The sequence below is a fragment of the Cavia porcellus genome, unplaced genomic scaffold, assembly GCF_034190915.1.
Source record: "Cavia porcellus strain 051 isolate PalLab524CR breed Dunkin Hartley unplaced genomic scaffold, mCavPor4.1 scaffold_21, whole genome shotgun sequence".
NCBI classification, from domain to species: domain Eukaryota; kingdom Metazoa; phylum Chordata; class Mammalia; order Rodentia; family Caviidae; genus Cavia; species Cavia porcellus.
In genome coordinates, this window is record NW_026947504.1 from 39,931,380 (window position 1) to 39,958,895 (window position 27,516).

At 38.9% G+C, this 27,516-nt stretch overlaps 1 protein-coding gene across 8 annotated transcripts in view; it reads right to left on the reverse strand.

Moving 5' to 3' along the window:
* Positions 1 to 27,516, reverse strand: part of Stard13 (StAR related lipid transfer domain containing 13) — a 501,526-nt gene that overhangs the window by 86,735 nt on the left and 387,275 nt on the right. The window contains exon 1 of one of the 8 annotated variants that reach the window (XM_063232622.1): positions 12,274 to 12,529. The exons of the other annotated variants lie outside the window; for them this stretch is intronic. The gene's annotated coding sequence lies outside the window, so the exon portion shown is untranslated. Of the gene's footprint in view, positions 1 to 12,273; positions 12,530 to 27,516 lie in introns of those variants that run through there. 8 annotated transcript variants of the gene reach the window in all.

The following is a 27,516-nucleotide window of genomic DNA, read 5'->3' on the forward strand; positions in this document are numbered from 1 at the left end:
ATATTTTGTAATTTGACTGGAGATAAGCATTTGCTATAATTGAACTGTTTATTAAACAGGAAATACGCTACTTAGAAGCTAAAACTGTATCTCGCCAACTTGGCTTCCATTATTCTTTAATTTATTAGCTACAACCATAAGTACTTGCTATGAGAATTCATTGGAGATGAGATTTGTTAGAAGGTTGAACTTATTTTTTTCTTAAAGACATATTGTGGGACATTCTTTGGGGTATAAATTGTATAAGGAAGGTTTGTAAAGCCCAGAAAATTCACTTGATTCTTTTTTTAGTACATCTATATGTATATTTTAAATATTTTGCTTAAAGATATGTACCGTTTTTTTTTGTTTTTTTTTGTTTTGTTTTTTTGAGTTAGGGTCTCACTATGAACTTCAGGCTGGCCTTGAACTCATTTTGTAACCCAGGCTGGTCTCAAACTCACAACGATCCTTCTGCCTCAGCCTCCTGAGTGCTGGGATTACAAATACCATCTTTATTGTTGATAACATGTGCTAGCCATGTGCTAAATGCTTTGTGGACAATGGATTCCTTAATCTTCACAGGAACTTTAGAAAGTGTTACCATCTCCACCACATGGAGGAAGAAATGAAGGCTCAGGAAGGTAAATAAGGTGCCCATAGTCACATGAGGATGAAATACTCCACAACAAGAGCTTCTGCTCCAGTTCTAATCTTCATCCACAATTATATGGGAACAGATTAAAAGCAGTAAAGCTTTTTCAAATATTTAGGGGAAAAGGTAGACTCCAAATGATTAATAAAAATACAGCCAAAAACATTGTTCATATAACATCCCCATTTATCTATCCGTACAATAACCAGCCACATACTACATAGTTCAACATTGAACCAGGGAACCAGGGAACCAACATTGCTCTCAGGGATAGAGAGATTGTCAAAAAGCAGGGCTTATCAAGCTCTCAAGAAAATGCGGGCTGTAATTACTAAGGAGGACAACAAGTCAATCATCAAGCAATATTTCTCCAAAGGTCTCCTGCTTTGCAGAATCTTCTACCTGAGAATACTAGATTTTTCAGTAGAGTTATGTTTCCAGGACTCTTCTGAAAGGTGAGGAACACTGACAGGCAGAATGTCATCATAACCAAGATTTTTACTGCACATTCATCCTAACAGAGCACAGCAAAGGCCCTTGATCGATGATCTCTCACACAGCTGCCACTCCAGGGCACACATCTCATCACCACCTTGGGGATGACCTAGGCAAGCTCAGAGCAGCAGAAAGGATAAACTCAGCTAGTGTCAGGATTCAAACTCAGATCTGTTAGGCCCGAAGCCTTCCATCTTCTTCAAAGCAATGCTGTTCAAACTGTCTTGTTGCTCTGTTTTTGTTGGATGCTATATAGTACTTGTAGCAGGAAACAAGAAAACAAATTCTTAATGTGGAGGACAGGGAAGAGAAAAAAACACAGAGTGGTAAAATAAATGAGGAGGTTTATCCAGTCATCTGTACAATTAATTAAATTTAGCTATCTACTCGCTAAGTCTTATATGGCTCCATGGTGATTATCACGCCAGTCAGGATTTCAAATGGCACTGATAACCAAGCATAACAGGATTATGCATTTCCCCGTGAAGCTGAAGCAAAAAGAGGTCCTTTAAACCAAGGTTTTTGTGTTTTATTTTGTTTTTTAATCAGTAACTGGTCCAGAATAATCCTAGAGAGCTCACAAATTGTTTGTGCTTATTTGAACTTATTCAAGGAAAAAGAAAAAGAATTCTTGCTAGGTGAAAGTCAGCACTCAGAGACAATCTCACAAACTCTTTCAGATCTCAATATGAACTCAATATGAGAGAAAAGCCACAGTAATGGGACAACGAACGCAGCTGATGTCTCATGAACACATTTTGCTTCATAATGTTTGAGCCATGAATGTACTTGTACTTCAAAATATGTACTTCTTTTAATATTTCAGTTTGGAAATATTCTGCCATGAAATCCACCTAAGGAGACTAAGGTTTTCACTTTCAAAAAATATTGAATCTTATAGAAATTTCTCATTTATATACCTTGTAAATATAGATCATGTTATAAGAAAGTCTAAAATAGCAGGGCGGGGTGGACTAGATATTAATGTCATGTTTGTTAATGAACTATTTTAATGCTATAATACTCTTTCGGCGTTAGGCAGAATGTAGAATGGACTTGAAATAGTGAAGAATTAAAATGAAAAGAAATATATTCCTCAAACCACAGATACAGGCTTCTGGAGAAAATGAAAAATCAGTTGCTTTTTTTTAAATCAGAAACTAATGATAAACTTTTTTTACAAAGGAAATCACATATGTTATTAGTCTTTTTGAAAAATGACCATGGAGACTTTGATTCACATTTTTTCTGGTGAGACAGCCCTCTCTTGTATAAACATATACACATACCAATATGTTATGTGAACTGCAATTTTTCAAAGACTTCAAGGAAAAACTTGTTTTTATAAAAAAAAAAAAAGAAAGCAAAACCCTCATATTTTCCCATGCTTTTTCACTTCTTGTGCAAGAACTTTTATGAGATTCTAGTAAACTGTGTTTTATTTATTTTCCTTTGTTCTTCCCTTGTTACTGGAAGTGAACACTATCTGGAGGTAACCATCTTTGATGAGAATAAATTTTAATGAGATAATTTAAATCAATGACCAACAATTCAAATGCTTAATTTTACCAACCCATTAAATATAGCAATTTAATTTTACTGGGTCAATGCACTGATTTATTCTAATTCAATATATGTTTCCCCACAGGAAGGAATACTATTTCAGTAACCCCTTATATCATCTTTTCAGACTTCTCAGCTTTCTCTGTAATTCAACTGACTAATGTTGAATTTTTGTAACAGTCAAAACACGACGTGATCATCTCTAGCCTACTTCCTCTAAGTGCCTGGAGATTGTGTTTTTCTTGCTGAATACCACCCTGTAACTCAATAAATCATTGCTTGTGCTCATCTAAATATCAGTAAGCCTGTTTGGTGTCACAGCCACCTGGAGCTGACAAATATTTTCCTATGTGAAGAGTCCCTTAGCAACCAGATTTGTGGTAGGGACACAAACCAGCTTTCCTGGTGCTACAATTTTAGCCAGACAGCTGCTGTGTGGCACCCACACAGTAGTTTTGTAAACGAGTGTCTTAAGAACTCAAAATTCATCATTTCTCAGGGCTTAGTTCTTTAGATGCGAGTAAAAACCATCTGACAGAAGAAATGTGATTGTTAAGACTAGAAAGATCTGCTTCAAATCTGTCTGCAATTCTTTCAAGTAGTACCACGCTGGAAAAATGAGTGAATTTGTCTGAGCCTCAGTTTTCTCATCTGTAAAGTGGAGATAAGAATAATCTTGCATCAAAGGGTAGCTGTGAAGATGAATGGAGAACACAGATGATATACACTGTGTGGCTGGCAGATAAGAAGCACATAAGGTCTTTCATCATGAATTTAAGGAGGTATAAGATACTAGAATGATGGTCTCCAAAATGGAGTGCAGATGAATACATTAGAAATTTTATTTGTATTTATTGAATATATTTTACTTGAATGATCTTTTAAAAATGGGTTGTGATTCCAGTATTCTACATCAGGATCTGATTTAAAGTTTCTCTGTTTCAACTGCATAAATTCTGGTAGTTTCTGAGAGGATCAGGGATTGTATAGTACAGAGAGCTGCTATCAGCAGTCATAGAGCACTTGGGACTGCCGTGTATCATGGTCTGGCACCGCCTGTATGTTTCTTGTTGAGAGCATTGTAGAGTTATGTTGCTTATTCCTAAGCAAAGTAACCCCAACAAAATGGAGAAGCAATGTTAAAAGATTCTTTGACAGAAACCAAGAGAAAATATTAATTGCTGGCAATAATAGTCAACAAGAAATAGATAAATCTGGTGTTTCTCTACTCCTACAACGGGACCCCTTCATGATCACATCCAAATGGTAACAGTGATGAGAACAGATTTAAACAAGCTAAGAAATCAGCAAAACCAACTTAAAACTGTGAGGGAAGACACACTTGGATTAGGAATTTTTATACTCAATAAACCTTGGGTTTTATGACCTGAGATATTGATATGAGAGGCCCATGTACAGTATATAACCTATAAAACACACAAAGATAGATGCATTAGGGAGCTACTTGAAATTTTGCTATTGACACGGGTATATAGTATCCCCTGGCTATCCTTGAAGATCACACTACCAGACTCCCCATGGTTATCTGAACACTGTATACAAGCACGTCATTAGTAAAGCAGTCAGTCTACAACTCAGCCAGCTATAAAGGACTGATGGTCAGGCAGTGTACACAGCACGGATGTGCTGGAAAGTTGATGGTTCACAGCTCAAGCAGGTTGGTGTGGGGCAGCTTGAGATTTTATTATGCTACTCAGAATGGAATTCAGTTTAAAACTTAAGAATTGCTTATTTCTGGAACTTTCCATTTAATATTGTCTGATGGGTAACTGAGACCGTGCAAAGCAAAATCTCAGATAAGGAAGACACCTGGAAATTCAAAGGAGGGTGGGGTTGCTGTGTGGAGACTTTGAGAACAGAGTGGACAGGGCCATCTCCAAGACCGTGTGTCCGATCTTTTTTACAATATGATGTATATTTCATCGTGCTGAACTCTGGGTAAACAACCAACCTGACGGCAACTCAAAGTTACTGGATTAAGCCTTCAGTACCCAGGTACTGCTTAGCCAGCCCAAGGCTGAGGGCATTTTCACCATATTTGGGGACTAGACATGAAATAGGCACCATATGTTTCCAGCCAAAACATGTTGGCTGGAAATTCAATCTTACTGACAGATTTAGACACAGCTGATTATTGATCAATACAACTATTCGGTTCTGAGCTAGTGCAATAGATAGAAAGAAGGTTTTAAAATATTTGGATCACTTAAGAATTACCCTGCTTATCTGAAGTAGGCTTGTTGTCAGCATTAAATATTTATTCCATTTCATTCTCTCAAACTGGATAAAGGAACAAACTTTACGTATTTATAAATATTCTCTTTTCCGTCACTGAGCATTTTCTATCTCTGTATCTTCAGTATTCAACCCATGGTTACTCCTACAATAAGTGTGAATGTACATTTGCTAAACAGATAAGCCAAAGTTAAGCTAAATACACCGTTCAGCAATTCTTACACTGTATCACTATAGTAAACGCTGTTTATCTATGCAACGCACAGTCTGCCTTCCACTTTGATGTATAAGCTCCTTGAGGACGGGAGACATTGTTCTCCTGTTTTATTTATTCCTGTTTCTCCTTAGTCTAAAATTGGGCCTGGCGCATAGTTTTTACCCAATGATTATTTGTTCTGTGATTGGATGCACAGCTTATTACAATGGACTCATAAGTGGATTCATTGCCTCCTCCCTGATTCATTCTTCTTTCAGAATATTTGTCCTAAATTACAAGTTAAAAATCACCACCCCCTGAATTGTCAGTGGTTACATATGATTTTTGAAGTAACGTTCCTGAACTTTGAGATAATTACAGACTCGATCACCTTTTCCAGTCCCAATTCCCATCTCTGTGATCCTTCCTATCATTCTAAGTATAGTCACACTGGGGTGCGCTCAGTATATTTTTGAACACATTTATGCCTTGCATTTTTAGATACATGCCCTTAGGTTTCATGTATCTGCTCTTCTGCCCACTACTAAAATCCTTTGACAGTTCCTGGCCAGACTTCTGCTTACTAGTGAAGGAACCTCATTCTTCCACTTAGATTTAACAAGTGCTCACTCCTGACTTTCTTGCCTTGAGGCTTTAATTAGCATGAAAGCAATTCTTCCTTCAATGGTGGCATGTGTACCTATCCCCAGGATGCGCCTAATATCCTTGAGAAGGCAGTACAGGCCTGCTTCCATGTCACAGCTCCTTGCACACAATATGTGCACAATAAATATTTGTTGAGATGAAACATACAATGTCACTCGCTGTGGATTTTGAGACAAGAGAATTGTAGGAAGAGAAACACTTAGATCTTTTGTAGAAATAATGCAGCGACTCCAAATAAGTGAATGCCAATAAAACCAAAAAGAGACATAAAATTGTAGCTTAAACCAACATGAATGAAACAGGATGCTCTAAGAGCAAACTCTGAAGACTTAAGTTTTTAAAATTTTTCTCTGCTATAATGCCTGGCACAGAAAGGAGGTTTAATTTAGAGTCTGATCCTCAGTTAAAAATAAACTACTTTTATTTAAACTGAGCTCCTATCATTGTCGTTTAACTATTCTGTGGTTTGATTCAAGAGCTCACAAGGCCCGAAGAATACCAGGCAGGATTCCTCAGTGTTACATAAGGGTTCTTTTCATGGAGTAATTTATAGTTAATTCAAAAAATTGTATCTAATCTGCGTGCTGGGTTTGTCCTCTCTAGGCATGTTCCCATAATGTGTACAGCTCGTCTCCTGGCTGCGCCCAGTACAAATGGTCCAAGACAGAGGATAATAAGCATGTATGGAAAGAACAATTTTAAGGACATTGTTCTAAGTCATTGTTTTCTTGTGGGGAGGAAAGAACCTATAATTCCAAGTGTTTTTTTAAAAAAATTAAATAGCACAATCTTTGCTAGGGCCATCGAGTGAGTCTGAATTCCAGTTTGGGCACCAAATTCAGATGGTCACTTTTCCCTTTGGTGAGTGCAGAATAAACGAGTCTGTTAGTGGGCCTCTGCAGTGGCTGACGCGGGTGGCATTCACACCCTTCCATGACATCCGGCAAGAGCTCCTTGGCCTGCAGAATACCCAGTCCTTCAGCTAGCAACTTGCTCTCTCATTTGCTTACAGCTCCCACGGCTAGCCCAGCTCAGCCCAAGCTCAGATTAGGGTGAGCTTCCGTCTTGCAAGCCATCCATGTAAGAGGAAGCCACTGGAAAAGCTCTAGGTGGCAGGACACGCTGAGATGATGTTTCTCTTCGGTCACTCAGAATGCACCGGGCCACGTCAGGGAGCTCTCCTGATCATTAAGACACAGGTTTCCTGGTGGATGAATCCTGCAGGTGTCTATTTTCCCTTGTCCCTTATACTCACAAACCACGCACACCTACCCTTTATGTTTGCCTAGGTGTAGCTGACTGGGGAATCCCTTTTGTACGTTTATTACTGTGTCTGTGTTCATTTTGGAAATGTATATTCTCTCGAGAGTGACCTCTTTAAAGCGGAAGGATTGTGCTTATTCTGAAACGCACAGAACAGAATCCAAACAGGACCACCTAGGAACATCTGTAAAGCAGGCAAGTGTTTCTCCACATTTTTAGGACAAGATGGGAGGCGCTCCTGAACAAATGTTTCCTGCACCTTAGCTATCTTTTGCTTTGGCCTCTCTGATGAGAGCTTCAAGGAGTGTTTCTATCAAGGGAAAGTGTTTTAAACACTGTTAGGAGAACCAAAGAGAGAAAGTTCCTTTTGTTAAACACAAAGATAGATGACGGATGGTAGCTAACTCAGCTCAGTGTTCAACTGACGACACGGCCCTGGTTCGTTAGGAGATTATTTCCAGTATTCCTGTGGTTTATCCTGATATAACATGCAGAAACTATTATGGTAAAGTGGCTTTAACCCTGCCAGTTATTCCATGTAAAAAGAGATTAAATGAGAGATTATAAAAAGCTACCATAATTTTCATAGTTTTCTTCACAGTCATTTAACAAGTAGACTCAAGTTTTTCCTTTTTAACTGTTTTTAATTTTATTTCAAGAGAAAATTTAAACCCTCAGCATTTCCTTTCCTCAGTGACAGTATTTTTCAGTGCAAATGGGTGAGCAGGACCTTCTAACATTTGACACTAAGATTATTGTTCTGTTCTGTTCAAAAGTTTTCAATTTTTGATCTCAAAGGCTGCCTAATTTTCAACACTTCAAATTTTAAAAAAAGAAGCAGAGAAGTGAAAGTAGAAGTCTGGTAAGAAGGCGCAACACGATTGCTCTGAGTATATTCTGGTTCTAGATAAAGTATCTAAAATGGTAACTCTGCGGTCAGTACACTAAATCTATAATTGACCCAGAAAACTTTGGATTATTAAAAACTTTATTTGAATTACAAAAGTTTCCTGGTGTGTTGGCACATGCTTGTAATCTCAGCACTCCTGGAGGCTAAGGCAGGAGGATTCAAAGTTTAAGCTCAACCTGGCAATTTAGCTGTTTAGCAAGATTCTATCACAAAAAAGAAAGGAGCGGGGAGGGGGGCTGGGGATGTGCCTCTGTGCCTAGGCCTGGGCTCAGTCTCCAGTACTGAAAAAGAAAAATTATGCTGACTGCTTATTTATTATTTTTCATAAAATTATGTCAAATATCTTTTTCTTAGAAAGCTTTCCCTATTTTCTAAAGACAAATTTTATTAAAATAATTTTCTGGGGAGGCTTTGATAAATATTGCCAAACCACTTTTCAAAAAGATGGCTGTACTTTTCTTTCTAAAAGCATATCTAGCTACAGGTACATCAAGACTGTCTCTAAACACAGACAGATGACCATTTTAATTTTTAATTATCTTACTATGATTAGTAGGACTCAGATAGGACTAGTAGGTTAAAAGTTTAACTAATAGGGATAAGGAAATAGGTTAGCAGCAAAGCACCTGCTTGGCAAGCCCAGAGTTGTGAGTTCAATCCCTGGAACAAAAAAGAAAAAAAGAAAAAGAGAAAAAAAAAAAAAAAAAAAAAAAAAAAAACAGAAAAACAACAGTTTGACCAGAGGACTTCTTACTGTAATCTCAGAAATGGTCTACATGTTATCATACTATGGCAGCTAAATTATTGGAGACACACAAATGGATGCCTGACCTGTGCATATGTAATGGTCGTTTATCATGAATGGTTGTTTAGCTCTGTAGTAAGCTGCTGAGTCCTTGAATACTAACCAGGTGTAAGACACTATGGTAAATACCAGGGAACCTAGGAAAGATGGCAGCTTGCCTATCTTCAAGGGGAAACATATATAAATAAACAACAAATTATAAAAAGATAAAGACTTTAGAGGTTGACCCTGGGGAACTGTGAATGAAGTTTCTCATTCTGCAGAGGAGCAATATTTGCAAAATGTTCAAAGGTTAGCGATGTCGAAGGCAGCTTGCTTTGGAGAACAAGGAGAGCTTTAAAATGTGGCACAGAAGGTACGCAGCAGTGCTCAGGACTGAACAGAGTAGCGCATGGAGACATGAACCACGGTGCACTGTTGATCAGTTGCTGGATGGAGCAGGGGGGATAGAGTACATAAAACTGGCTAGCTCCTCCTAGGAAGGCATCCAGGGCCTGAAAAGAAAGACATCTTTGAGGTACTGAGGAAAGGGGTGAACAATGGTGGGACTTGTTAAAGCAAGTAAAGAAGGAAGAAATATTCCAAGATGAAAGAAGATGACAACATTTGATTAGCGTTTTTAAATGGCTTTAAAGTGTTCAAAGTATTTTCATGTATGATATCACTTAACCCTCACCGTCTCCTAATGTGAAAAGGCAACACGTATTCTCGCAGAGCAGCAGCAGAACAAGGGTGAGCAGGCTCCAGTGCCTTGCTGAAGGTCACATGGTTGAGTGGAGTGACGCACGGGGTTTGCATGTTTTACAGGGCTGGGGTGCTGTGCGTGTGTGTTTGCTGACATCTGTCACTAGTTTTATGGGCACCACAGTGGTGCTGGCAGCTGAGAGCTCTGACTTCTGACCTTTTTAGCTCTGTAGTAAGCTGCTGTGCTGTTTATCATTTAAAATGCAAATGGCTTAAAATGAGACACACTTATGAGGCTTACGTTTGATCCTTAATACTTTATATTCTGTCATTCTACTAAATAATTTTAAAAGATAATGTATATTAATCTGAAGATGAAGTGTCTTTATATTTTACATAGGGTATATTTATTAAGACATACATATAATGGAAGAAAATATTAGATATCTTAATTGATTTTTCCATACATTAGGGAGTTAAGATTATACATATTCAACAATATTAAACCACACTAGGATGTTTAAAATTATATGTGTTCAAGCATATTAAATCACAGCAGTATTATAGTCAATTTGTAAAACTTCAGCCTGTTTGAAGAAATGACTAGTCTTTCAAAATAGTTAACTTTGTGGAAAATTACCATGCAAAATTGAAAGAAAAATTGTACATAGAGAAAAATATTGGGGAAAGTAACTTCAAGTGTAGGCTACTATAAACAAAAGCACTTCTATATACGATCATAAATTTTATTTTTTAGTGATTCAGAATTTTCCAGCATCATGGAATAGTTCTAAGGAAATAAGTAGTTTCATAAATGGCTATGTACTAAAAAGCAATAGCAGAAGATACATTATAAATAACTTTCCAACATTTCAAGTATCTCATAGAATTATGTATTTTATTTTTAAGCAATAAAATAAAGGTATTAAAAGTTAATTATCTCCCTTGAGGCTACAAAGTTAGATGGCACACAGGTAGTGGCTGAAATCCAAAGCTTTTATCAGGTTGGTCCCTACAATAAATTTAAAATGTCTCCAAAAGACCTCACATGGGTTCTGCCAGGACCTGGCAAATACCATACTCTTTCACGCAGGAGAGGAACAGGTACAAAGCCATCCAGTCACATGTCAGCATCCGTCAGCACATGTGAGACTCATTCGGGCAAAGTACTCTGGCGGGTGTCTATGAATCTCTGGCAAACAGATACAGACCTATACCCCAGAGGAGGGATGTTCCAGGACTCCCCCCAGGGTATCCCATGAGCATCTCTATGAACAGCTGCCTAGAAGCACAGACTCTACACAGATCTTTGTCTACTGATATTTTCTCCTCATTTTTCAAATCTAGAATGCAGGAAACAGGTTATAGCTACCGAGAAGACAGTGAGGTTAAGCCTTCAGCTTTCAATTTCTGATCTGCCCAATAAGAAAAGACATCAATGTGGCGTTCATTATCAAACATGTGAAAAGCGCCCTGCTGAAACCATATGCTCGTCAGCAACCGGCAGAGCCTCATTCAAGGTGCTAAGGATGCTAAGGGCAGCAGGATGTCTCAAAAACAGCGCTAGATCAATACTTCCCCACGCGTAGCTGTCCCCATCTTCCGTCCCCGCACTCGGCCCAAGTACACGTAATCAATCAGCGAGGATTTCAGGGAAATGCATAAAACAGTTGTCTTCTAGACTCTAGCAGAAGATAAATGATTCCAGACGTTGGACTCTGGCCATTTTCCCACACAGGCTACAGAGCTCTGACATCCATATTGGGCCACAACACTGTGGGTTTCTGCTTCTGTCAGTTTACAGCCAGTATTTCCACTTCTGGTTTGGACTAGACAGCCTGCTAATGCCGGAAAAGAAGCCCACTTTTGCCTGCATAAATTCAAAGAAGATGGCCTTTTTCTAGTTTTACTAGATCCTGTGATCCTCCTCTACACTTTTTACTATCACTCATAGAATCTTATAATTCCAAATCATTGCTTTATCTCCCTTGGAATTAGGCAAATCCTGCCATCATAAAACATATGACATCTGACATCACACGCCAGCCACCTAGATGTCACAAACATACACCCTACACATAGCATGAGTCTAACTTTGCTTGAAATCCAATACTTTGGAAAATACATTAAACATAAATAGCAAGAGTGTTTCTCATAAGTCAGTTTATGTAAGACAGTAGTGGACTTGAGGAGAAAGACAAATTAAAGAAAATCCTGAAGCAGCTTGCTTTAAAATGTAGATTAACACCAATAATACTATTCAGAAAGCTCACAGGAAGTTTAGGTCACATTCATGGCTGTTTAAGTCACCTATTTCATGGAATTAAATCTCGTATTTTCTGACAGACTTTTAAATCTGATAGGTGGGTTCCTCTCTCATTACATTTTCTTTAAGGAAAGACACAATTAATTTTACCCCCAGTACCAGGAAAAAGAAAGAGACAGAGAGAGAGAGAAAGAGAAAGAAAAGGAAGAAAGGACAAAGTCCTTATTTGTATCTATAATCTAAGAAGGAAGTCTTTACCTATTTCTACAGTATGAGATAAAATGACAGTTCTGAGGTTTAAAAAGGAAAATCAATCTTTATATAACTTTTCAGTGTTTTCAAAGTGAATAATCAAAATGCCAAGCACTGCTTTTTCATTTTAAACCAAGTTCTTCTTAAAAGAATGTTCTTCTGAATGTCATATCCACCCCAAAGAAAACTTTATACATCAACAGAACAACTCACAGTCCAAATAGGAAGTAACTGCTGTCTCACCACCGCGAGCGACTTCTCTTTCTGGGAAACACAAACTTACTTTGCTTAAAAATGTCCTCAGGCTGTGCTGTACCTCTGAAACAAAACCACTCTCTTCTTCATTTCATTTTCTGCTTTCTTGAAAACTGCTCCTCAGAAACTGACAGATGGTGCATCTGTTACTGAATGTTTCTCGTTATCTCTGTCAGCTAATATTTCCTCTGTGCTGAGCGGCTGTCTGGGAGACTGGTCCACAGCCCTCTAGCCTGATCCATGGTGTGCCTGGTTTGAAGTTGGTTTTGGCCCCGCCTTCAGCTCTGAGAGAAAAAAAATGAAAACTCACAGCTGGATTCCCTATAAATCCTCTCTTTAAAACTGCCTCTTCATCTCTGGCACATACCAGAGGAAAAAATGCTGCCAGTCTATCACAAACCAAGGAAGGCGAGGCTCCTCCGAGGTTCCCCTGGCATCAGTGTCAAGAGCATATCTCACCTGACAAATCTCATTTAAGTTAGACTGAAACTTCACAGAAAGGAAGAAAGCATTTTAAACCAGGCTTAAGTTGGTCCACCACTAATGAGATTCAAAAGAAGATTCTCATGGCAGAATCTCTCTCTCTCTCTCTCTTTCTCTCTGTCTCTCTGTCCCCCCCCCCCCGAATAATGAGTAATGGGTTTAATATTGTGCAAAGCAATTCTAAAGAGAAAATGGAAAAGGAGAAGATATCAAAATAGGACATTACAAAATTGTTGTGCAGTGTAATTTTCTATCCTAAAACTGAAGACATAATTCACATTCAGATGATGTACATCTTAAGCAATAGGATTTGCTGGTGTTTATACTCTCAGTGAACTTAATGAACTAAGAGAATATATTTTGGGTTGTAGAGTGAGATTGCATCACTTGGATAACTGCTACCAAGGACAGCTGGACAGGTAATTATGTGACAAGCAGTCAGTTTTCTGATTCAGTGCAATTGATGCATTTTTAACTAACATATTCTGCATACTGCGTAGTGGTCAAACCTTATTGGCTAGTGGCATCTTATCATAAACAGCATTTATCATAAATAGCATATGTGAGTGTCAGTAAATTACATCCAAAGATTGGCACACTGTACTAGAATGCTGAGTTGGGGAAGCCCTCAGTTTTATTTCTCAGTGGCTCCATGAACATGAAAGGTCCAGAGTAAGAAGGACCTCACAGGTAATCTCCAGAAACATGAAGACGATGAAGCATTTTGTTGTCATAGTGTAACACTTACATTGGTCTTTTCAACAACAGAAAGCATATTAAATCAATATAAATATTTAATTTGACAAAGGAGATATCAAACTAAATACCACAGTCTGTGGTAAGGAGAGCTAATAGTAAAAGAATTGTGGAAATAATGTGCAGAATGTAAAGAGTATGCAGAGTAACAGTAACTCAGATTTTCAATATTTGAATAAGAAATGTACAGTAAGCATCAGTCAGAGAAGGGCTGAGTATTAAACACTTGATCCTTTAGTTTTCTATTTTCTCATGCAATAGTATCCTGGAATCACCATGTCCCATCAGCCTGTGAGCCCCCTAAAGGCAGGGATACACTCAGTTGGTGTCTGTTGAATACGTAAACGAATGCACTAGACATTGAAGTAGTTATGAACCATTCACTCTAAGGAAGGGTGTAGATTACTGTGAGAAGCCCTGAGTTAGAAATTGCATAACTAGACATTTCAAGGCTGAAACTACCTGTGTTCCCCTGCAAGGTCCTCAACTATTACAAGGTTGGGATTTGTAGGGAGAGAGACTTTCTGTGTCCCTGAGAAGAGGGACATCATTCCAGGACCTAGATCTGATCCAGTTTTCTCTGCTCACCTCCCGCAAAGCCTCCCCTTCCCTGCTTCCTCCCATGAGAAAGTCATCCTGCTGACACTGAGACTGAGTCAGGGACCAGGATGTTTGTAAACATTCCTTTCATGGAAGTACATGGGTTCTTGGGATAAATTTTCCTACATGGTATTGCGAGCCTCTTTTCTGCTGTGGCTAGCAAGCAGTGCGCTCCCAAATCCAGCAGGACTCTCCACCAAGTGGGCTGTGTTAGTGGCAGCTGTGAGCTTCAGGCTAAGGAAAGGCAGAGAAAATGGGCAGCACCTGCCCCTCCTCTGGGTGACACCTCGCTGCCATGATGGCTTGACTAAAGCCACCGAACAGTTCACTCTACTTTCACAATGCCTTCAGGTGTGTTATCTCAGATTCACAAAATAAAGGAGTATACTAACTTCGGGTAAGCACATTGACCAACTGTGAAGATCTAATCTAATACATACTTTTTATTCCTATAGCATATAAGGCCTGCTTTACCAGCCACCTCAAAAAATACAGGCTGTCAGCTCTCTTTGGAACAGCTGGTTCCAAAGGGGACATGCAATTATAAGATGACTGTCCCTTATCTGAAATATTTGGGACCAGAAGTGTTTCAGATTTTGGAGTCTTTCTAATATGGAAATCATTGCATGTATTTACAATAAGATATCTTGGAGACAGGACCCAAGTGTAAACAAGAAATTAATTTTGTTTCATTTATGCCTTATACACCATGTATGCCTGTAAAGAGTGCTTCAGAATCCACTGTGCCAAGTCCCGTTGCCATAGCCTACTTTTAGATAATATTTTAAATAATATGTGCCATGAAAATTTTCATGGTGTGCAATTTTCCACTTGCGATGTCATTAGTGCTCAGAAAGTTTCAGGTTTTGGAACAGTGGGATTTTGGATTTCTGAATTAGGGATACTCTACCTATATAAACCTAAAACAAGGTATAAGAACAGAGGGGTAGGAAGAGTGCAGAGTGGGTTCACAGGGATAGGATTATAGCTAGAAAGGGAGTGGGAAAGAGTGTGGGAGAATCCAGAAAGCACTTGCACAGTCTTCGAAGGCAGTGTACTTGGGGGAGAAAGACACTCCAAGAAGAGGAATGGGCTCTAAAGCAGAGAAAGAGACAGAAGGGGAGGCTGGATGTGTGATCATCGACAGGTTAGCTTCCATCTCTCACAATTAAATGGATAATAATAGTATGCCCAGTAGAATAAAAAAAAAGAACAGATTATGTGGTTTGATACCTGAAAAATGCTTGCAGAAGAACCTGGCATAGATCTCCCAGACATGTTGCACTCCATTGTTAGGATTTTTTAAATACAGGTAATTATGACTACTCTTAGCGGGCTGTGTTTGATTAGTTCTAATTCAAGGAACCGAGAATTCTCTGCAAGAACAACTAATTGCAGTGTTTGTCTGTAACGTAAAGTACTTGAGCTTCCATAGTGCCACATTGTGTGTGTGTGTGTGTGTGTGTGTGTGTGTGTGTGTTACTGCAGGTAAACTGTTATACAAGTGCTGTGAGCATCTAAGCAAGCATTCCAAGTCCAAGACACAGACTGCCTCACACTGTAAAGAGTGCTTCAGAATCCACTGTTACAAGCCCCGCTGTCACCATCCCTGTCAACGCCTTGGGTAAGCATTCCGAGTGACAGAAGTGAGCTTCAGGTGGTACAAGTCCTGTCAGCTAGAGGTTTGGTGGAATTAAGGTATTCAACAAACACAGACTGGCAGAAAGTATTTGAATATGACATTCTGAGGAAACGTTTACTTCTCTGTCTTGGGACAATGCCTTAGCCTAGACTGCTTTGTGAGCTCATGTCTAGCCATGATCTCTGGAGGATTCTGCTTTGCCTAATGATGCTGGCTACCAGGGCGACAGATTCTGCCTTTGGAATCACAGTATCTTCTGCTCCAAGCTCCGGTGTCATGGCTGAAGCATCTAAAAGCAAGGTGGAGAGCAAGGACTTCTTCAAGCCTGAACACAGTTGATAGGAACTGATTTGGGTACATACGGTTGCTTGATGGCTGGTTTCATTGTTGTTGCTGGGACTGAGCCCAGCGCCCCACACCTGCTAAGGTCCACACTCTGCTCTACTACAGAGCCATCCCAGTAGCCCCAGGTTTGTTCATCAGTGTCTCTATATCTGCCAGAATTTGGTCCTATGTCTGGTGTCAGTATGATTTGGCTGTGAGGTATTGGGGAGAGTAGTTGAACCTCTTTTTGGCTTAAACTTCTTCAGCTACTACTATCTACTAAAAAGGACCTAAATATTGTATACAGCCTGTTTGTTGCCTGTATTTCACTAATAAAGGCCACATGGGGCATGGGATCTCAAGGAAATGAAAGGGAATCAGCAAAATTTCCAAAGCTTGCTTAACCAGAGAACTTAAAGCGTGTTTCTTTTGACCATAATTAGATCTCAGGTACTATGAAATTCACTAATTTCCTGGCAAAAAGGAGTTAGGGGGAAACATTTTATATGCTATACATATATTTATAAAATATATACATACAAAGGATGGATTTATATTTAGTAAGTTATTTTTGTTATCTTCATAAAGTCAAAGAATAACACATTATAAAAACTAATAAAAGTAAACTTAATACTGTGTCTGAAGGCATCTGCAGCTATTTTGAAGCAAGAGGCATTATGGTAACCATCGTTTCTTTCATATTATTTTAAAGTCCTATGTCACACGGGTTTGTTGATTGGCTTTATTCTGTTTTATTTTGCTTGGCTTTATTCTCTTTAAAATAAAAAAGTAAAATTTGAGATAACTTAAAATAAAATTAATATAAAACACCATATTAAAATAGTGCTATTGTAAAAACTTCAAATAGTGCAGAATATATACTCAAAAGTCTGCTTTTATTCTCAAATCCTAACTCTATTTGCTTCCCAAGATGTAGTCTTTATTAAAATCTTGTGTATCATTCTGAAATTGTTATATGTGTGTATGTATCCCCATGTGTATCTTTTGTTTACATGTAAAATATGCAGATATCTCTATACATACACGTACATATACAACCATATTATGTATCCATAATTCTTTTTCATCAAAATAATTTTTTTTTTTGTTTTTTGGTATTGGGAATCAAACTCACAACCTCATGCTTGCCAGGTAGGTGCTTTACCACTGAGCTATATCCTTGGCCCACCAAAATAGAATTTTGTATGTGTTACTTTCAACTTTATTTTGTTCATTTAAAAATATGTCTTGTAGATCTTCAAATCAATAAAGAAGAAAGCCACCAGCTTAGATCAGTGGAAAGTGACTCCCATAGTCAGAGGTATGGTCCTGGGAAAACCAGGGGAAGAGGTAGCCTTGGAAGAAGCACTTCTGTGTCGTTCTGTGTAGAGAGAGACCTGCTTGTCCCCACCAAGCTGACAGGTGTGACATCTTGGGAAGTAAGGTACGGATGAGTAAATTCACAAACTCATAAATGACACCATGGATGGGGTAGAATTCAATTCCTTTGCTATCTGAGGTGACACACTATTTCTTTAGCGTGCACATAGGTACTAGGACTATGTTCCGTCTGCCTCGCTTTCTATCTCAATTTCAAGCAGACAATAAATGTCCTTCTCCTGTTGCATTGTTCCTATTAATGGCAATGGAAATGTTGAACTGTCGGGCTTGGATACCGAGTTGCTTGGGTACACATGCACCGGGAGCAGAGGCAAGCAGAGGCATGAACTAACCCACAGGGGTCCTTCAGGCGGGGCAGGAAGGGCAGGCAGGGCAGGCAGGTGCAAAAGTGCAGAAAGAGGGCTTTGGGACTTTCCGTACTCTCTAGGGTTATGGAGCCATTTTCAAGTGGCAACTTGTGACTCTCAGGTGCGCAGAATACTACGTATGCTTCCAAAACAATTTCAGGAGTAAGCATTCCTGGTAATGCTGAGAACCAGCAAACCCATGTTTAATAATGTGCTGCAAAGACAAACTCCACAAATCTTTTGCCAGCCTTTTACATTCCTAAGAAAGTATAGCGGTCTATCACAGAATTTCCACTGTTATTAAACACATTTCATTTTTCTATAATGAAATATTACTTTTTCTTATAAAAGTGTAAACATTCAGTTTTCACTATAAGTGATAAGCATTATTTAAAATTAAAAATTTTGTGAAAGCATTGATTGTAGATCGAGAAAACCCACCCTTTATTTCTGGTATGTTTTATTTTGAAACTAATCAAAGTAATACACTTGGCTATTTGTGTTACGGACATTGGCTGTTGGAATTTCCTTTATCTAAAAAGATTCCATAAGAAAAGTCAGACAGTGCAACTGAAGCTTGAGGGTTCTGAAATGAACCGTAGGAGTAATGACAGATGTCCACGGAATTTCAATGATAAGAATTTGATTCCAAGGCAGGTATAGTTTGAAATGTCAGCACTGTTCCATCTCTGTGGATGTTCCACCATACCTATAGGATTTCTATTGCAATATTTGTAAAATTCCAAGTTACAGACTTCTGGTTTGTATTATATAGAAAGAGACAGAAAGAAATGAGAAAAAAAAAATTGTCAGCAAAAAGCTATGCATTGGGAAGTCACACTGAAAACAAAATCACACAGCCCAAGAATAACGGTACACAATAGAAGCCCAGAAGGATATAAGTGATAGTAAATCCAAACAAAACAAAGCACCAAAACAAGAATCTCTACCCATCAGCATCTTTCCTACAAATTGGATGCTCCAGGAAGCTAGTTTTCTGTTTGTTCATTTCTCTCTTTCTTTCTTTCTTTCTTTTTTTTTTTTTTTTTTGTCTTTTTCCTTTTTATCAGTACCAGGGATCAAACTCACAACTGCCTGCTTGCAAGGCCGGCACTTATGCCACTGATCTAAATCCCCAGCCCCTTGTTTGTTCATTTCTGTTGCCAAGTAATGGAGCCCACTTTGGCTACCTTGGGATAGAGAAAGTACGTTAAGTTCCAGCTGTTAGCAGCCACAGACAGGGAAAGCCAGTAGGGAGGTAGAACAGGAACCAGTTCTTGCTGGACGAACCAGTTGCACACATTGTGTTCAGGGCAATACTGCAAGAATGGCTTTGCATCTTGAAACGGGCACTACTGTTCTTCAGGACTGTCTACCTCCAAGCTTGGCTTGTTTTTTTTTTTTTTTTTTACCATTTCTATCTCCTAATTGCTACTTGTAAATATCAAATCACACACTCTAATATTTTCAGTGGTAGTATCTTTTATCGGGGGTAAAGAAATAAATCCAGGACCCCTGGTATAACACCACATGGAGCTCAGAGGCCTGCTTTAATTAACATGCTAACAGGCATCAATAGCAAAGGTGCAGTTTGGAGAAAAGAAAGCCTCTGGTCATATTATAAACGAGATTGATCACTAAACTCAATTTCTTTCACTGTTCTGAATACTACTTCATCTGTCTTACCTGCATTCAATTCATAGGTAGCCTTAAGTTTTGACTTTGGCTGAGTAAGTCTCAAAAACTTGACTGTCACTGAGATTTTCTTTTTTTTTTTTTTTTTTTTTTTTTTTTTGTCTTTTTCATTTTTATCGGTACCGGGGATCGAACTCACGACCGCCTGCTTGCAAGGCAGGTGCTTATGCCGCTGAGCTAAACCCCCAGCCCCGTCACTGAGATTTTCAAAAGAGGCATCTCTTTTAATGTTCACTCAAAATCTTGGAAAACAACAGCCCCAAAGAGGACTCAAAAATTCAAATGGGCACCATCCTTTTAGTACCTTACAGATGAAAAGCATTTTCCTGTGTTGTTTTTGTTTGCTTGTTTAAATCTGCTTTCTAACAATAGTATTTTATGGTTTTTTAATCGAAATCACATAAAAGTTGAACTTGCAAGGGTGCACATCTCAAAGGTCTAGGAATCCTAAGCTCCTGGAACTTGTGTTTCTTATTTTGCTGTGGAGTGTGGGTGGCCGCAAGTATTTCTGGCAGCTATAAAGCATTTTCTAAGGTATTTGACTTGAAAGTTGTTAATCACACTTATCAACACAGGCAAGCAGCACTGGCCATAAAAGATTAACTATTCTCCTGTAATCCAAATGCAGACACATCATCCTTGAACAATAGTGGCACCTGCCAGCTCCAACAACAGTCTTTCAGGGACTTCAGAATTTATTAACAGCCTTAGCATTTCTTAATCCCTGGTTTTCTTTCCCATCATTTGTGCATATGCACAGAAGGACACAGACAGACACACACTCCCCTATCCTGTAATCAACTTTCTAAACAACTGGGTTGTTCTTCAAAAACCACAGACATTTAGGGTTTGAAGGGGTCTTCACTGTCAAGAGATTCAAATGAGACTAGGCACAGTGGCATACATCTACCCTAATCCCAGCTACTTGAGTGGCTAAGGCAACAGGATCACAAATTGGAGCCCAGCTTGGGCAACTTGGTGAAACACTGTCTCAAAATAAAATTTAAAAAAAGACTGGAGATGTAGCTCAGCGGTAGAGTGCCCTGGGTTCAGGTCCAAGTATCACAAAAAAAGAGATGGGAGAGAGAAAGAGAGAGAGAGAGAGAGAGAGAGAGAGAGAGAGAGAGAGAGAGAGAGAGAGAGAGACACATGAATAAATTCAGGTGCTACTAATTTATGAGAAATGTATGCAAATAGCAGGACAGGGATAAGGTCTGGTTGCCAGGGAAACAAAACTATGTTTAAATCTTTTGTAAGCACTAGGTTCTATCTAGACTAAGAGACAACAGAACAAAATGCTCAATGCAAAAAACAAAAAAACATTGCTTTTAACAAAATATATATAGATATATATTTTTTATAAAAACAAGAAAATCCTCTACCCAGCTCAAAGGTGAGTATATTAGAGAATCCAGAAATAAAATGTGTTTGTTGGTGAAAAAAGTGAACACCAGAGCTGGGCCTGCTAGCCTAGGGTTGATAGAATCTTGATTTCATTCAAGAATTTTCCATTTAAAAGACCACATTCTACCAGCAGACAGGTTTCTGCTTGGCTGGAGTTATATTGACTTTTCTATGCTTTAAGCTTCTTGCAAGCTTAGCTCTCCAAGTTTAATGCTGTGATTTGGGTACGTTGTTCCCCAAAAGCCCATGTGTTAAAGGTTTGTTCCTTTGGGTAATACTGTTGAGAGGTAGTGGAAACTGTAAGAGATAGGTCTAGTTGGAAAAAGTTATGTATTTGTGGGCATGCTCTTGAAGGGGATACTGGGATCCTGGCCCTTTTATTTATCTCTCTTTGCTTCCCAGCCACCATGAGGTAAGCAGCTTGTGTCATGGCTACCTGCCATAGTACCACCTACCTGGCCACAGGCCCCCAAACAATAGTTCCATCTGACAATGAACTGAAACCTACAAAACCATGAACCTGTTTTAGTCAGAGCTTACAAGAACAGTTACATACAGGACACATAATTTACAGTAGTATTTATAATGATCACCCAAGGAGTCAAATGCAAAGGAAGTGCAGGAAATCTGTCCACAATGCTAAAAACCTAGAAAAATCCAGCCAAGGGCCCAGATCACATGGGCTATAACCTGCATAAGTTCAGCTGAAAACCGAGAATCCACAATGACCTGTGCAAGTCTGTATCACAGATCTGTGCTGGAAAGGCCCAAAGGTCAGCAGTGGAAGGTAGAAAGTCTATGCCAGCGGGGTGATGGATCTGTGCCAGCACGCTGAGCGTTCTGTACTGAAGCCTAGAAGTGACACTCAAAGTAAGGAACAGGGTTCCCCTGAAAAGTACCACAGCCATCATTAGCAACAATGAGGTCCTGAGCTCCTCTGATGATGAGGACAGCCAAGTTCATATCAGGAAGCCAGTGTGACAAGCTTCTCCTGGAGATTAAACACACATCTTCCTCTCTGGAGCCAGGAAACAATGCTCAAAGTAAGGAGCAGAGCTCCCTCAAAGTGAATCTCAGCCACTCTCTGCAACAAGGTCCCAACCTCCTCCAATGATAACAGCCAAGTTCATATCAGGGAAGAAGCTCCACAAGTTGGAGAACCTATAGCTTTGAGTAACAATAAAGCTTAGGAGAACCCACAATGCTACTGTTTCTCTCCAGGTTTCCTTTTTTATGCTGGCAACAGTCCTCAGATGGGCAATCCACACTCAGTTCCACACTGATTCAGTTCATCTGATGTTTAAGTTGACCACCAGCTACCAACCCACTGCAGAGCCAAAACAAACCTTTTCTTTTATAAGCAGATTATTTCTGGTATTAGCTATAGTGGAGAAAAGCTGACAGATACAGCTAATATTTGCTTTACTTCAACAGAATGAAACAAAACAAGTTAACATCCATCCTCAACCATTCCCCAACCTCCAGTGTCCTCTGGTATCCTCTGTGCATACGGAGACTTCGTGATATGTCCTGCTTTATTTAGTTTTAAAAACCAATCCTAAGAACGCTTGGTTCTTTTGATTGTGACAGAGTTTGGATCTCTGAAGCTCACACATCGTTAATACTTAGCATCTTTGGGGTCAGTTTCTGTGCTGGGAGACATGGCTGGCACATAAGTCAGAGATGATTTAAGACTCCTGGAGTGGAGGACCATGGGAAACAAGGAAAGAGAGAGGAATCCCGTATTAAAACAGATTTAGGCACCAGGTGAGGCGCTACTTTTAAATCAAGTCCTGAACACCTTATCCAAAAATTTCAACCAAACCTTGTGCCTGCTTTAATATCATTGTCTTTTGAAAATAACTGGAACTGGAATATGATATTCAAGTAGAGCCTTATTCATTTTTCTTTGATATGTGTTCTTGCCTTCCCTCAGGAAAGCCTGTCCAGTCCTCTGCTTGGTCAGCCCACCTCCTCTGTGGAGCTCTGGGATGTCTAGCTCACTGACACCCAAACCCCAGGTAGGACTGGCTACATGATCTGTGAGCTAGAGGCAAGGAAAAACACACGCTTCTTGCTCAACAGTTTTTAGTATTTTAGTCATAAACCGATATCCATACCCTAATGTCCACAACGGCATCAGATGGCAACCCAAGTGTCACTCCACAGATGAAGGGATAATCAAAAAGTGGCGGGAAAAATGAAATATCATGCAGCTTTAAAAAGCAGAAAAACGCTGACCCTGTTACGACAAAGATGAACCTTGAGGCCATTACACTGTGATTTATGCAAGTCATAAAAACACAACCCACAAACACTGCATTGTTTTGTTTATTTACAGATTCTTAGAGTGGTCACTCTCACAGTAACAGAATGCTGAGTGGTGGTTGCCAGGAGCTGATGGGGAGTGGGAAGCGGCACACAGTACCTTCATAGGTATAGTTTCAGTTTTGTAAGATAAAAGGAGTTCTGGAGATTAACTGCACAAGAACATGAATATATTTGACAACCATTGAGCTCTACACTTAAAAATAGGGATAGTAGGTTTCACGTTATATGCATTTTATCACAATTAGTACAAGTGTCAATGATTTCACGATGGCAACAGCATTTTACACCAAGCCCTGGGCTCTTCTAAGCCTGTGTCGCTGTGCAAGTCCGCGGTGCCTTGTCTGTATTGTACATGCAGCCAACTGTATGACACGGACAGACGCAGGGCATGTTCAGAGACCCTTCTGCTTGCTGACCTTTCCTACAACACACACACTGCTCACTTCTATGAGGTTTCTGCTTTTCTTTTTCTTCATAGTTCTTTATGTTATATCTAAAGAAAGAATAAGACTATTTATGCTATCTGCATAACATATAAATAGCAAGACCCTAAAAATTCTCAGCCTAGTGAAATTTTTAGCAACTGGCCAAATGTTCAGAGTTCCTCTTTAGTGACAATGCCACAGAGAGAATGCCTCGTGAGTCTGAGGAAACACAGCCCTGGGTCTAACTGTTGTGATTCTTATTTGTTCACAGATGACTCTTTCAAAGACTGGATCAATTTCATGTTGCTTACTGGCCTGTGAAGCACTGATAAATTAAATGATTGGTAAGTGTAATAACTTTCAAAGGGAAAGAGGGGCTATGAATCCATTTTCTACTTTGGGATTACTACAGAATTTCATTTCTGAAAACAGACCACAGATTAATTTAGTTAAGATCTGATAGTCAACCAAAAGAACTTTGGTGGAAGCCATCCAACTTGTCCTAGATTACCTAGCACTTATTGGCAGCACTGACAGTCTGGAGGAAGATGGGAGGAGTTAGCTGAGGACAGCACATCAGCCAATGCACCACAATGCAGAATTGTAACTGCTTCATCAAGAGCAATGTCTTCATATTACTGCCCTAAAACAAAACTAAGGACAACCTGGATACTTTCAGTACCTCATGCATTACATATTCCTGGATGCACAGGTGCAATATAGTCTCAAAGACATTTTAATGCCATATAGAGAAGTTAGAAGTGGTTCTAGAACCATGACATTTATGTTCATATCCTACCTCTGTACTTCTGGAAGAGTTTGCCAAGCAATTTATTTAGTTCCAATGTGCCTCAGTCTATACATACATAAGCCTGGAATCACAGCAATGATCATATGTCATATGGTAGTTGTAGGAGTGAATAAATTCACAAATGTAAGTACACAAAACTTATTTGCCTGGTAACTAAATGTTAAGCATACTTCCCTAGGTTTAGGAATTTGCTAGATCTCAGTTTACCTGAGTCATGTCCATAGTTGATTTTGGGAAGGGAGGTCACTTGGCCCAGAAGCCCTACCATAGGCTTGACGGAGCCCACTGGACTCCTACTCTAGGGAAATGGAAATGGAATGATCCAAAGCATAATTTAAGTCCACGGCAGAGAGAAAAGAAAGCAATTATACATGATAGCATGTAGAGTGAAGAAGAGGAGGTTGTTTAGTCGGTTGACTGGAAGTAAACCATAACTTATAGAGGGATACAGAGATGGAAAAGGCCATTTAGCCATGAGATGTAGTTAATGTTCTATTGAGGCCTTTATTTCAAATTTTCATGAATCCTAACTCTAATTTCTCTCCTGGTCATAAACTTGAAGATCTTTACAATCGCTCTGTATTAGTCAGGATAGGCTAAGTTATGTTTCAGTAACAACCCCCAAATCTCAGCAGCTTAGTAGTGTTTTCTACTAAGGGCTGGCAGTAGAACGTCGTTCCTCTTCAAGGACACAGCTGAAGGAGACTTTATTTTAATTCCCACAGAAGTAGTAGGAAGAAGTGGTCATGCCCTGGCTCTTAAAAGTCTTTATCTAGAAGTGAATCCTTCTTCTACTCATTTTCTGTCAGTCAAAGTAATTCAATGGTTATGTCTAAAATGACAGAGGTTGTACAACTTCATCTGCCAACGAGTTATATTAGCATATTTTGGAAGTAGCCATAAGGCCCGCAAAGTCCTTCCTTTATGGTTCAGCCAGTTTCATCCAGGTCACTGCTCCTTCAGAAAATACCAGTGACATGACAGTGATACAAAATATCATCACCTCTGTGCATTTCTCTCAAAACTGCTTTTTTTGAGTACAACTACATCTTCTCTCCTCTTTGAAGAAATGTGATTTACCTGACCTTTGACTTTATAGTTAGTTATTTAATCATCTCCTATGACTTAAATGTGTTCCCTAAATTTCATGGAAAACTTGGCCATCAAAGCAACAGTATTGGGGTGGGACAACTGGAAGTGACTGAGATTTAAGGACTCTGCCTTCATGAATGGCTAATCCATGCATGGATTAATGGATTGTCACAGGATGGGCTTTGTTATAAAGTGAGTCCGCCCTGGCCTACTTGCTCAGTCTCACAACATGACACCCTCTACCACACTGTGACATAGCAAAAAACCCTTCACCAGAAGCTGAGAAGATGCCAGGGTTATGTTTTTGGACTTTGCATTCTCCAGAACCATGAACTAAACAAACCTTGACTCTTCAAAAATTACCTGGTCTCAGGTATTTTGCTATAGCAACAGAAAATGGACTAAGATATCCACTCCATTTTTTCAGGAACAAATAAAATTAAAATGTAAATATTTCAAGAATATTATCAAATATTCATTTTAAAAAACATTAAGATATTTCATGATAACTGAGAGTATTTTTATGTGCGTTTGTGTGGACCTAAAGTTCTAACATAGAACGTATAAACATTGAAAATAATTTTTAAGGCTGGGGATTTAGCTCAGTGGTATAAATGCCTACCTGGCAAGTGTGAGGTCATGAGTTCAATCCCCAGTACAAAAAAATTTTTTAAATGGTAGTATTTAAAAGAGCATGTCTTTTTAAATTTTAAATACAATAAACATATATGATTCAATCTTTTTTAACCACTAAAGATTCACTTTATGATGTCTTTGGTATCAAATAAAGTGTTAATTCATTCAACAAATATATATCCCATGTTGGGCTAGAAATTCAGAATATATAGGGAAAAAGAATAACCCTAACAGCAGGCTGCTGTGCAGTGGATTGCTTATGATTACTTTTTCTATTGCTGTCAAGTCAGCCACTACTTTCACCTGCTATGTGTCTGTCTGTCTATGTTCTTTTTGGTTTTTACATTTAATCCTCTAATAGTTTACAAAATAAATAAGTTATAACTATTTGTAAAGTGAGTGCAAATAAGCTTCAGTGAAAGGATGTCAGATGCCGTTAAATGAGTAAAACACCAGAGACATGGTACATAATACTTATGTTGCTTGTTTTTAGGTCCCTTTCGATTGAACTGATGCAGCTATAAAACTGAATTTTGAAAGAACTTAGAATATCTAACCTCATTTCATCAATCACAATTATACTTTATTTTTATATAATATTGTCTTGCATTCTTCTCTAAATCTTAATTAAACAATCTTTCACATTCATATGTATTTTTCCCTCTAATGGTCATGTTTGATTACAGATTTTGAAAACTACAGAACTGAAGTAATGCTTGCACCAGATGGCTGGTCCAGGCTCTGATCATAGATGGAGCTGGGTCCCTCCCAACTTCATATGTTGAAGTCTTGACCCCCAATGCAATTGCATCCTGAGAGGGAGCCTTTAAAGAGGTCATTAGACAGGTAAAGTCATAAAAATATGGCTATAACAATGGGGCCATTGTCCTTATAAGTAAAACACTAGGGAATTTGCTTTGTCTCTTCCATGTAAGGACAAGAGAAGAGGGCCATCTGAAATCCAGAAAGAAAGCCCCCCCTCAAAATCCAACCATGCTGGACCCTGATCTTGGACTTTAGCCTTCACAACTATTAGAAAGTAAATTTCTTTTATTCAAGCCATTTGGTCTATTGTATTTTATCATGGAAGCCTGATCTGACCTAAGTTCTAAATAACTTCTTCATAGAGGTAAATTGTATGAATGCGTTTCATTTCTTTGTAAATAAATCCCATTTTTCAGTCCCACCAATCATTGCAGTTGCTTGAGTTTGACCTCAAACAAGTCTAGGAAGTCATCAGTAAAATGCTACTGCCAAGATATTGCCACAGAGTTAGGATATCTAAACAATAGCCTTCAAATTTAATTCTGTTATTCAGACAAAA